We start from the raw sequence: 13,598 nt of genomic DNA on the forward strand, positions 1-13,598 counted from the left end.
CCCAGATATATAAAGCAAATATTAGAGCTAAAGAGAGTCATGGGTCACAATACAATAACTAGAGACTTTAAGGCCGGGCACGGTGGCTCAAGCCTGTAATCCCAGCACTTTGGGAGGCCGAGACGGGCGGATCACGAGGTCAGGAGATCGAGACCATCCTGGCTAACATGGTGAAACCCCGTCTCTACTAAAAATACAAAAAAAAAACTAGCCGGGCGAGGTGGCGGCGCCTGTAGTCCCAGCTACTCAGGAGGCTGAGGCAGGAGAATGGCGTGAACCCGGGAGGCGGAGCTTGCAGTGAGCTGAGATCTGGCCACTGCACTCCAGCCTGGGTGACAGAGCGAGACTCCGTCTCAAAAAAAAAAAAAAAAAAAAGGGACTTTAACACCCCACTTTTAGCACTGGACAGATCTTTCAGACAGAAAATCAACAAAGAAACATTGAACTTAATCTGCACTATAAACCAAATGGACCTAATAGATTAATAGATATTTACAGAACATTTCATCCAATGGCTGCAGAATACACATTCCTCTATTTTTTTTTTTTTTTTAAGATGGAGTCTAACTCTATCACCCAGGCTGGAGTGCAGGGACACGATCTTGGCTCACTGTAACCTTTGCCTCCCAGGTTCAAGTAATTCTCGTTACTCAGCCTCCCAAGTAGCTGGAATTACAGGAGTGCACCACCATGCCCAGACAAATTTTGTATTTTTAGTAGAGACTAGGTTTCACCATGTTGCCCAGGCTGGTCTCAAACTCCTAAGCTCAGGTGATCTGCTGGCCTTGGCTTCCCAAAGTGCTGGGATTACAGGCATGAGCCACCACACCTGGGCCAGAATACACATTGTTTTCTTCAGCACATACATCATTCTCAAAAATAGACCATATGTTAGGTCACAAAACAAGTCTAAAAGCATTAAAAAAAAATGAAATAATATCAAGCATCTTCTCTGACCACAATGGAATAAAATTAGAAAAATGACAAGAAGAATTTTGGAAACTATACAAATACATGGAAATTAAACAATATGCTCCTCAATGACCAGTAAGTCAATGAAGAAATTAAGAAGGAAATTGAAAAATTTCTGGCAACAAATGATAACCAAAACACAGCATACCAAAATCTTAGTACTGTAAAAGCAGGACTAACAGGAAAGTTGATAGCTATAAGTGCCTCTATCAAAAAAGAAGAAAAACTTCAAAGAAACAATCAAATGATACATCTTAAAGAATTAGAAAAGCAAGAGCAAACTGAACCCAAAATTATTAGAAGAAAAGAAATAATAAATATCAAAGAATAAATAAATGAAATTGAAATGAAGAAAACAATACAAAAGATCAATGAAACAAAAAGTTGGCTTTTGTGGGAAGTTAAACAAAATTGGCAAACCATTAGCCAGACTAAGAAAAAAGAGAGAAGATCCAAACAAATAAAATCACAGATGAATGATGATACATTAACAGCTGAAATGATACATTAACAGCTGATACCACAGAAATTCAAAGGATCATTAGTAGCTACTATGAGCAACTATATCCCAATAAATTGGAAAATCTAGAAGAAATGGACAAATTCCTAGACACTTACAACCTACCAAGACTGAACCATGAAGAAAACCACAATCTGAACAGACCAGTAACAATAACAAGATCAAAGCCATAAAAAAAGTCTCCCACTAAAGAAAAGTCTGGCACTTTGGGAGGCTGAGGCAGGCAGATCACCTGAGGTCAGGAGTTCAAGACCAGCCTGGTCAACATGGTGAAACCCCATCTCTATTAAAAATACAAAAACTAGTTGGGAGTGGTGGCACACACCTGTGGTCCCAGCTACTTGGGAGGCTAAAGCAGGAGAATTGCTTGAACCCAGGAGGTAGAGGTTGCAGTGAGCTGAGATCGTGCCACTGCACTCCAGCCTGGGTGACAGAGCGAGACTCATCTCAAAAAAAAAAAAAAGAAAAAGAAAAGAAAAGAAAAGAAAAAGAAAAGCCCAGAACCCAATGGCTTCACTGCTGAATTCTACCAAACATTTAAAGAACTAATACCAACCCTACTCAAACTATTCCAAAAAATAGAGGAGGAGGGAATCCTTCCAAACTCATTCTATAAGGCCAGTATTACCCTGATAACAAAACCAGAAAAAGAAAGAAAGGAAGAAAGAAAACTACAGGTCAATATATCTGATGAATATTGTTGCAAAAATCCTCAACAAAATACAAGCAAACTGAATTCAACAATACATTAGAAAGATCATTCACCATGACCAATAGGATTTATCTCTGGGATGCAAGAATGGTTCAACATACACGAACCAGTCAATATGATACATCATACCAACAGAATGAAAAACGAAAACCATGTGATTTAAAAAAAAGAAAACCAGCTGGGTGCGGTGGCTCACACCTGTAATCCCAGCACTTTGGGAGGCCAAGGCAGGCAGATCACGACGTCAGGAGATCAAGGCCATCCTGGCTAACACGGTGAAAACCCATCTCTACTAAGAATACAAAAAATTAGCTGGGCGTGGTGGTGGGCGCCTGTAGTCCCAGCTACTCGGGAGGCTGAGGCGAGAGAATGGCATGAACCCAGGAGGCGGAGCTTGCAGTGAACCAAGATTGTGCCACTGCACTCCAGCCTGGGCAACAGAGCGAGACTCTGTCTCAAAAAAAAAAAAGGAAGAAAAAAAAAAAAAGAAAACTATATGATCATTTCAATTGATGATGAGAAAGCATTTGATAAAATTCAACATCCCTTCATGATTAAAAATTCAAAAATGGGATATAAAAGGAACATATCTCAACATATTAAAAACCATATAAAACAGACCCACAGCTAGTATCATATTGCATGGGGAAAAACTAAAAGCCTTTCCTCTAAGATCTGGAACATGACAAGGATATCGCTTTTACCATTGTTATTCAAGAGAATACTGGAAGTCCTAGCTAGAACAATCAGAAAAGAGAAAGAAATAAAGGGCATCCAAATCAGAAAAGAAAAAGTCAAATTATCTTTGTTTGCAGATGATATGATCTTATATTTGGAAAAACCTGAAGACTCCACAAAAAAACTATTAGAACTGATAAATTCAGTAAATTTGCAGGATACAAAATCAGTATACAAAATCAGTAGCATTTCTACATGCCAACAGTGAACAATCTAAAAAAGAAATTTAAAAAGTAATCAACATAAAATAGTCACAAATAAAAGTAAATACTTAGGAATTAACCAAAGTAATAAAAGATTGCTATAATGAAAATTATAAAATGCTGATGAAAGAAATTGAAGAGGACACCAAAAAAATGAAAAAATATTCCATGTTCATGAATTGGAAGGATCAATATTGTTAAAATATCCATACTACCCAAACCAATCCACAGATTCAGTGCAATCCCTATCAAAATACCAATGACATTCTTCACAGAAATAGAAAAAAAGAACCCTACAGTTTATACGGAACCACAAAAGACTCAGAATAGCCAAGGCAAAAAGAATAAAACTGGAGGAATCACATTACCTGACTTCAAATTATACTACAGAGCTATAATAACCAAAACAACATGGTACTGGCATAAAAACATTCACATAGGCCAATGGAACTGAATACAAAACTCAGAAACAAATTCACACACGTACAGTGAACTCATTTTCAACAAAGGAGCCAAGAACATACACTGAGGAAAAGACAGCTTCTTTAGTAAATGGTGCTGGGAAAACAAGATATCCATATGCAGAAGAATGAAAGTAGACCTCTATCTCTCACCATATTAAAAAAAAAAAAAAAAAACAAATCAAATGGATTCAAGACTTAAATATAAAACCTCAAACTATAAAACTACTACAAGAAGACAGCAGAGAAACTCTTCAGGATATTGGTCTGGGCAAAAATTTCTCCACAAGCACAGGTAACCAAAGCAAAAATGGTCAAACAGGATCACATAAAGTTTAAAAGCTTCTGCACAGCAAAGGAAACTATCAACAAAGTGAAGAGACAACCCACAGTATGGGAGAAAATATTTACAAACTACCCATCTGACAAGGGATTAATAACCAGAATATATAAAGAGCTCAAACAACTCTATAAGAAAAAATCTAATAATCCAACTTAAAATGGCCCAAATATTTGAAATAGCCATTTCTCAAAAGAAGACATACAAGTCCTCACGCAGTGGCTCATGCCTGTAATCCCAACACTTTGGGAGGCCGAGGTGCGAGGATCACTTGAGCCCAGGAGTTCAAGGCCAGCCTGGGCAACATGGAGAAACCCTGTCTCTACAAAAAATACAAAAATTTGCCAGGCATGATGGCATATGCCTATAGTCCCAGCTACTCAGGGAGCTGAGGTGGGAGGACTGCTTCAACCTGAGAAGCAGAGACTGCAGTGAGTCAAGATTATGCTAGTGTACTCCAGCCTGGGTAACAGAGTGAGACTCTGTCTTTAAAACCTACAAACAAGGCCGGGCGCGGTGGCTCAAGCCTGTAATCCCAGCACTTTGGGAGGCCGAGACTGGCGGATCACGAGGTCAGGAGATCGAGACCATCCTGGCTAACACGGTGAAACCCCGTCTCTACTAAAAAATACAAGAAAACTAGCCAGGCGAGGTGGCGGGCGCCTGTAGTCCCAGCTACTCGGGAGGCTGAGGCAGGAGAATGGTGTAAACCCGGGAGGCGGAGCTTGCAGTGAGCTGAGATGGCAAACAGGCATATTGAAAGGTGCTCAACATCACTGATCATCAGAGTACAGAGAAATGCAAATCAAAACCACAATGAGGTATCATTTCACCCTATTTAAAATGGCTTTTATCCAAAAGACAGGCAATAACCAATCCTGGTGAGGATATGGAGAAAAGGGAACCTTCACACACTTCATACACTGTTGGTGGGAATGTAAATTGTAAAACTACTATGGAGAACAGTTTGGAGGTCCCTCAAAAAGCTGAAGAGAGAGCTACCATATGATCCAGCAATCCTACTGCTGGGTATATACCCAAAAGAAAGAAAATCAATATATCAAACAGATTTCTGCACTCCCATGTTTGTTGCAGCACTGTTCACAATAACTAAGATTTGGAAGCATCCTAAGTGTCCATCAACAGATGAATGGATAAAGAAAATGTGGTACATGTACACAATGGAGTACTATTCAGCCATAAAAAAAAAGAAAAAAGATGAGATCCTGTAATTTGCAACAACATGAATGGAAATGGAGGTCATTATGCTATTGAAATAAGCCAGGCACAGAAAGACAAACATCTCATGTTCTCACTTATTTGTGGGATCTAAAAATCAAAACAATTGCCTGGGGTCAGGAATCCGAGACTAGCCTGGCCAACATGGTAAAACCCCATCCCTACTAAAAATACAAAAATCAGTCAGTCATGGTGGTGTGCACCTGTAATCCCAGCTACTGGGGAGGCTGAGGCAGGAGAATTGCTTGAACCCAGGGGGTGGAGGCTTCAGTGAGCTGAGATTGCACCACTGCACCCCAGCCTGGGCGACAGAGCGAGACTTTATCTCAGAAAAACAAACAAACAAACAAACAAAAAAACAATAATAATAATCACATACTCTTTGAAAATAAACAAAGTCAGTACATATTCAAGACAGTAGGAAATAAAGTCATACTCAAAAGAAAACTTGTAACAATGATTTCATGAAAAACAAGAGTGAAAATAAATTAATTCATCTTCCACTACAAGAAAGTGGTAATAACAATAGTAGCTAACATGCATGGAGGGTTCGTATGTTCTAAGTGTTTCATGCGTATTACTTCATTTAATTCTCATGCCACACTACAACACAGGCATGATTATATTGTCATTTTGCTGATGAGGGCACTGAGGCTCAGTGTCTACTAAACATACTGGTACAACAAACTGAGAGGAAGCTTCCACAGCCCAAGCTGTTAACACTGAACTGTCTATGACTCTAATAAAAACAGCAAAACAAAGCCAGAGCAAGCAGAGAGCAGATAATACAGAAAAAAACAGAAGTGAATGAAATGGGAAATATAATTTTCAAGAAATACAGAAAGAACCAAAATATATTTGACAAGTAGTATAAATACTAAAGAAAACAATAACCTCAGAAGTTTAAGGTTAATTCCAAATAGGTGATACATTCTGAATGCTCTAAGGGAGAATTATACCAAAGCTTTAATGAGCCTACGATTACTATAAACTGTCCAACAGAGCAGATCATGTTGGGAAGCTTCTAAATTCATTATATTACTACCACAAATCCTAGTGTAACCCTGATAACCAAATTATACCATAACAGAACAATTAAGAAAAACTCAAAAATGCCAAAAAATCAACAGGTAAATGTCCCTATGAATAAAACTGCAAATATTTACAAAAAGTAGCATACAAAAGCCATCAATTTATTAAAATTATTATAGTACAGCAGTAATGCATGGGAAATTTATCATTACTACATTTAGCAATATAACTTGCCTTATTAATAAATATTGCTTTCTAGGCTGGGCCCAGTGGCTCATGCCTGTAATCCCAGCACTTTAGGAGGCTGAGGCAAGCAGATCACCTCCAGTCAGAAGTTCAAGACCAACTTAGCCAACATGGTGAAACCCCGTCTCTACTAAAAATACAAAAATTAGCCGGGCATGGTGGCGGGTGCCTGTAATCCCAGCTACTTGGGAGGCTGAGGCAGGAGAATCACTTCTTTGAAAAATATACAGAAAGAGTTCATACATAAGATGAATACCTAAACAGAAAAAACAAACAAGGAGTAAATAGCAAGGGAAATACAAAGGAATAAGCTTATTAGAAGATGACCAGGCAGGGCATGGTGGCTCCCACCTGTAATCCCAGAACTTTGGGAGGCCATGGCAGGAGAATCACTTGAGACCAGGAGTTTCAGACCAGCCTGGGCAACATAGCAAGTCCCCATGTATACAAAAAAAAAAAAAAAAAATGATCCAGGTGCAGGGGTGCATGCCTGTAGTCCCAGCTACTCGGGAGGCTGAGGTAGGAGGGTGACTTGAGACAAGGAGTTCCAGGCTGCAGTGAGCTCTGATTATACCACTGCACTACAGCCTGGATGACAGTGTCTCAATTGAGACCTTGTCTCAATCTGTATGCTTGAGGAAATTGATTATGTTGTCTACTCTTGGTTCAGCCTTTGAAAAGAAAATTTGGCAGCTTTCTCTTAAATTTTTGAGTTTGCCATTTCTAGGGAATGATCCTATAGAAACACACATTTATAAGAGTATGTACAAAAGCTGTTCACTGCAGAATTATTAAGAGAAAAAAATAGATGTTCACCAATAGCAGTTTATTAACCTGATACACCCATAGCATGGAATGCTGTGAGCAATGAAAAAGAATAAGGTAATTTATATGTATAAACATGGAAAGATCTCCAAGACAATGTAAAAAACAACAAAAATATGTGCAGAATATATAGTCAATATGGTACCACTTAAGTAAAAACACACAAACTCCCAAACTCTGTTTCTAACCTTACATAAATATGTATTTAAATATATAGAAACCAATCTGAAATAACAAAGGCAAAATTGTTTTTTTTGTTTTTTTTTTTTTTTGAGGCAGAGTCTCGCTCTGTTGTCCAGGCTGGAGTGCAGTGGCTGGATCTCAGCTCACTGCAAGCTCCGCCTCCCGGGTTTACACCATTCTCCTGCCTCAGCCTCCCGAGTAGCTGGGACTACAGGCGCCCGCCACCACGCCCGGCTAGTTTTTTGTATTTTTTGGTAGAGATGGGGTTTCACCATGTTAGCCAGGATGGTCTCGATCTCCTGACCTCGTGATCCGCCCATCTCGGCCTCCCAAAGTGCTGGGATTACAGGCTTGAGCCACCACGCCTGGCCCAAAATTGTTAAAGGTGGTTATTTGGGGAGAGAAATGGAATTAACAAGGGAGAGGAGGTTGATGTAGGAATAGGGGCTTGCATTTTAACATTTTTCTTAAAAATAAGCAAATATCATATATATATGTATATATAAAATTTAGCAAAATGAGAAAGTCCTAGAAATATGCAGACATTTAAAAACACTATTGGCAAAATAAAGGCTCAAACCAAAAAAGTGACAGACCAATTTTTGGTTCAAATAATGGTTCTCAACCCAGGTGCCATAAAGTAAAGACTATGCATTTTATAGCATATTAAAATTAAGACATATGGCAAATGACTGGGGGAAATTATCCTCAATACATATGACAGATAGCTAATTTCCTTAGGAAGGGATGGTCACAAAACAGTGAGGGGGGACAAATGAACGACTGAAACATGGGTGAACAGCCAGGCATGGTGATGTGCACCTGTGGTCCCAGGTACTCAAGAGGCCAATGCAGGAGGATTGCTTGAGCCCAGAAATTGGAGGCTTCGGTGACCTATGACTGTGCCACTGCACTTCAGCCTGGGTGGCACAGAGACCTTGTCTCTAAAAAAAAGTTTTTAATTAAAAATTTAGGCCAGGTGAGGTGGCTCATGCCTGTAATCCCAGCACTTTGGGAGGCCGAGGCAGGCAGATCACCTGAGGTCAGGAGTTCAAGGCCATCCTGACCAGCATGGAGAAATCCTATCTCCACTAAAAATACAAAATTAGCCGGGCGTGGTGGCACTTGTCTGTAATCCCAGCTACTCGGGAAGCTGACGTAGGAGAATCGCTTGACCCAGGAGACAGAGGTTGCAGTGAGCTGAGATCACACCATTGCACTTCAGCCTGGGCAACAAGAGTGAAACTCTGCCTCAAAAAAAAAAAAAAAATTTAGAAATCAAAAAATGAGTAAAATATTTGAGAAGGCTGTGAACAGAGAAATGACAAAAAGTTATCAATTATGATCACCTTTATTTTTAGCAATGAAATTACAACCAGCTGGGCACAGTGGCTCATGCCTGTAATCCCAGCACTTTGGGAGGTCGAGATGAGTGGATCACCTGAGGTCAGGAGTTCAAAATCAGCCTGGCCAACATGGTGAAACCCTGTCTCTACTAAAAATACAAAAATTAGGCAGGCGTGGTGGCATGCACCTATTATCCCAGCTACTCGGGAGACTGAGGCAGGAAAATTGCTTGAACCTAGGAGGCAGAGGTTGCAGTGAGCTGAGATCATGCCACTGCACTCCAGCCTGGGGAACAGAGTGCGACTCTGTCTCAAAACAAAAAAAGAAAGAAAGGAAAAAAGAAAGGAAGGAAGGAAGGAAGGAAGGAAGGAAGGAAGAGGGAGAGAGAGAGAGAGGGAGGGGGGGGAGGGAGGGAGGGAGGGAGAGGGAGGGAAGAAGGGATGAAGGAAGGAAGGAAGGATGGAAGGAAGCAAGGAAAGAGGGAGGGAAGGAGGGAAGGAGGAAGGGAGGGAGGCAGGGAGGGAAAGAAGGGAGGAAGGAAGCAAGGAAGGAAGGAGAGAGAGAAGGAGGGAAGGAGGGAGGAAGGAAGGAAAAAAGAAAGAAAGAAAGAAAGAAAGAAAGAAAGAAAGAAAGAAAGAAAGAAAGAAAGAAAGAAAGAAAGAAAGAAAGAAAGAAAGAACAGAAATTAAAACCAACATCCTTTTTACCTATCAAGTTGACAAAGATGATATATTTTTATTATAAGTCCAGTGATCCTCAATATGTGAGAAAATAGACCCTTTTACATTATAGGCTGAGTGGAAAAAAACAAAAACTTTTTCCTCTGCTCTCACATCACAGTAATAAACACAGAAGACTCTGTGACCACACATGTGGGGATTCCTCTCCATCAAACAAGCACACAATCAATTCTTCGGTAGACACCACCTGGGTGTCCTCCAGTTCAACTGGAACACTATCTACCTGGACATAGCATCAGATCCCAGAGGCCCACAAGACTGGCCTCCACTTCTAACGACAATGGCAAGCCCCAGTTTGTTTTACCTGTGCTTCTGACAGACTAGCTATAAACCAGGTTTCCACCACCCCCTCTTTGAATTCCATTAATCTGCCTAGAGCAGCTCACAGCACTCAGGGAAACACTTACATTTACCAGTTTATTATGAAGGATATTGCAAAAAGTACAGATAAAGAGATGCATAGGGCCAGGTATGGGGGGAGCCAAGCACACCTTCCAGGAAGTTCTAACCAGAAGGTCTCTAAATCCAGTCCTTTTGGGGTTTTTATGGAGGCTTCATTACATAGGCATGATGGATTAAACCATAGGCTATTGGTGATCAACTCAACCTTCAGCTTCTCTGCCCTCCATGGAAACTGGGTTTGGAGCCGAAAATCTCAGCCCTCTAATGTTGCCTTGCTCTTTCCTGTGAGCAGCCCCATCCTGGAGCTACCTAGGGGCTGCCAGCCACCAGTCAACTCATTAGCACGTATCCAAAAAAAGACATCACTTTAAAGATTGCTAGGATTTAGGCCATGTTGCCCAGCCTGGTCTCAAACTTCTGGGCTCAAGAGATCCTCCCATCTCCAACTCTCGAAGTGCTGAAATTACAGGTGTGAGCCACCTTGCCCCGCCACGGGACTGCTTTTTCATAAATCATGGATATACTTCATGATTTTAATCCCATTAAGTCCAAGCATTTAAATGACCACCGCTCCTTTGAAAGTTACAATAAAATATTCAAAGTAATGAATGATTAAAACATTGTTATCAGTACCGGAAAATACAAGAGTTATGAGCTTTGAGACACTACTGCTGCATTGTAGAGATGCGCATGGTTCTCAATCCCAAGGAAGCAGCACAAGGTATAGTAATTACCAATCCCAGAGGATGACTCTAAATGCGTCTATCCACTGTATCTTGGTATAGCATTCACCAAGTGAACATAATGCAGACAAGCACTGGATGGAACAAGGCTTTAACTACATGCAGAGAGAGGAGACAGTGGAAGTGGAATATCAGCTTCAGTGGTGTCCATCAGTCCCCCATGGTTAGCAGCCAACCCTAACACCACTCCAGGACAGAGGGCAATTTGGCTGCTCATACCCCTCTCCTGCAGCAGCTCCAGAAGGCCCTTGACTTCTGTCAGTATAGTGTGAAATACTGAATGCTGGGGGTACACCTGGGAGTCATTGATGCACACTCTGAAGCTAAATAAAGGAACAATGAGTCTGAAACAGGGCAAGTGTCACTTGGAGCGGAAGTATTCCGGGCTCCAGGTCCAGTCTTAGGTGGCCCAGTGGGGTCAAAGACTGCACACATGAGACTGTTTATCCCAGGCAGTTCGATGAAGTTCTGAATGAGTCAAACTTGTTTTGCACCATTTAAGAGTAAAATATGCTCAAATTTAAGCTGACATCTTATTTATACGAGTCATGTAAAGGAAGAAATGACGCGGTTGAATGTTAGATTTGTTGGTTTAATGACAATTTCAGTGTTGTACAAAAGGCATGGATATCCCTCATAAATGCCTATTGATGTAATGTAAAATTAATCATCTACTAATCAGCAAAGAATATTACCAACACTGGCCAGACACAGTGGCTCGCACCTGTAATCCCAGCATTTTGGGAGGCCAAGGGAGGTGGATCACCTGAGGTCAGGAGTTTGTTGGCCAGCCTGGCCAACATGGTGTAACCCCATCTCTACTAAAAATGCAAAAACATTAGCCAGGTGTGATGGTGTGCGCCTATAATCCCAGCTACTTGGAAGGCTGAGGCAGGAGAATCACTTGAACCTGGGAGGCGGAGTTGCAGTGAGCCGAGATTGTGCCACTGCAGTCCAGCCTGGGCAACAGAGTGACACTCTGTCTTTAAAAAAAAAAAAAAGGAATATTACCAACATCTGAACAAAATATTCATGATTCATCGGCCAGACTTAAAACATAAGTTCTTAAAATAGCTAGTGGGTTCATTGAAGGAAATGAGAATATCCTTCAAATTTAGAATAGAGTGAGAGTGGTATAATACGCCACCAAAATTTATTTCAGATGTAAATCATTTAGAAAAAGAGAAGATGAATTAAAGTCATAAGTTATCTCAGGAGGCTTGGAAAAAAGGAAGAATTGTAATGAAAGGAGAATGTAATATACGTATAAAACAAATGTTATTTTCTTCACAAAGCAACAAAGAATGAAACAGTGTCAGAAATCCTTCTCCCCTCACCCTCAGTGTCCCTAAAAGTCCTTGGAATGAGACATCAACTCTGGGAATGGAAAGCTGTTGACCCTTAATGAGGCCACCAGGCAAACGAAGGTAGAAAATATTTATGTTCTGATGTAAATATTTATGTAAAACCAGGTATTTGTCACACCTGAGCATTGCCAGTCTCAGTCTGATTAATACAACTATTCAGAATCACCCTCCTCCAATCAGTGCTCTCCCCACCTGGTCCTGATTTCTCCAAATGACTCCAGAGCAGAATAATATTTAAACAAAAGACATTCCAATTTTTTCTTAAAGGTCTTTTGGTGAACACGCGTGGTTCTTAAACTGCCATGCATCAGGGGCAGGGGCAAGGCTTCTTACAACACAGATCTGCAGATCTCTGGGTTGAGGGTTACAAGGATGCTGCTGGTCTCAGAGTCACAATGTGAGAACCACAGAGCTAGACGGTTTTCAGGGTTTCTCAGAGTCACAATGTGAGAACCACAGAGCTAGACGGTTTTCAGGGTTAAGTGCCATTAATTCATCATATATTTGGCCAACAAAAGTTCTAAGTTTTTAGACTGTCCCAAATGTTTCAAATGAAAGCAAATCAGGAAAGCATCTTCCTATGCGGTGGAGCCTGGGAAAGCTGGGTGAGACTCAGGGAAAAAGGCATAAAGCTCCAGCCCTTTCCACTGTCAGACCCCGCCCATTAAGCCCACCCTGGCCTGATCCTTGCAGAGGACGGCAGTGGTTAGAGCCTGCTGCTGGTTCTGGATGCACCCGGGAGCTTACCGCATCCTATGACCTGGGAGCGGATTCAAAGGACAGGACAGAACACTTGGGTAAGTGAATCTCTGTCTGTCTCATTTGTTTATTCCCACTTTCCTAAGGAGCACACACTTCTCACCACACACACATACTCAGTCACTCTACCCTTCATATTGGGGGTCAGAAAAGAAGTAAGAGACCCTGGGAGCTCCTGGTTTCTAATCATGTCTGCATCTAAGAACAGTGGGGTCTCACCTGGCTCCTTCTGTGAGCAGTCCCCCAGCCCGGTCTCAAGATCCATGCCAGCCTCACCCGGCTTCTCTCTCTCCCCTCCCAGAAACTCAGACCCAGGAGGGGGCTCCTCACCGGGACCCTGGGGCTACTTTTCATCATCCCCTAGGGCTTTACTACACTCACTTCCTCCTTCACCAAAATCCCACAATATCCCATTTCCCTTTCCTAACCATGAGGGACAATCACAGAAGCCACTGGGCTCTGCCCTTCCCTGGGGCTTCTTCAGAGTCACCACATGCATCAGTAATATACCATATGTTCTTACTGCCATCGCCCCACAGCTCACCCCCAGCCCTCAGGGACTCTCCTGTGTCTCCCAGCTACTCCTCAAACCACCGATGATTTCTGACACAGTCAGCCCGTCACACCCAAGAATTACATAGAGACTCACAGACCTCACTGGGATCCTCCCCTATGACTCCCACCCCTTCAGCTCTAGCCCTCAGGGACTCTCCCATGTCTCCCAGTTACTCTCTAATCATCCCCACATGTCTCCAACTGACTGTTGCCC

The sequence above is a fragment of the Rhinopithecus roxellana genome, chromosome 9 (assembly GCF_007565055.1).
Source record: "Rhinopithecus roxellana isolate Shanxi Qingling chromosome 9, ASM756505v1, whole genome shotgun sequence".
Taxonomy (NCBI): Eukaryota; Metazoa; Chordata; class Mammalia; order Primates; family Cercopithecidae; genus Rhinopithecus; species Rhinopithecus roxellana.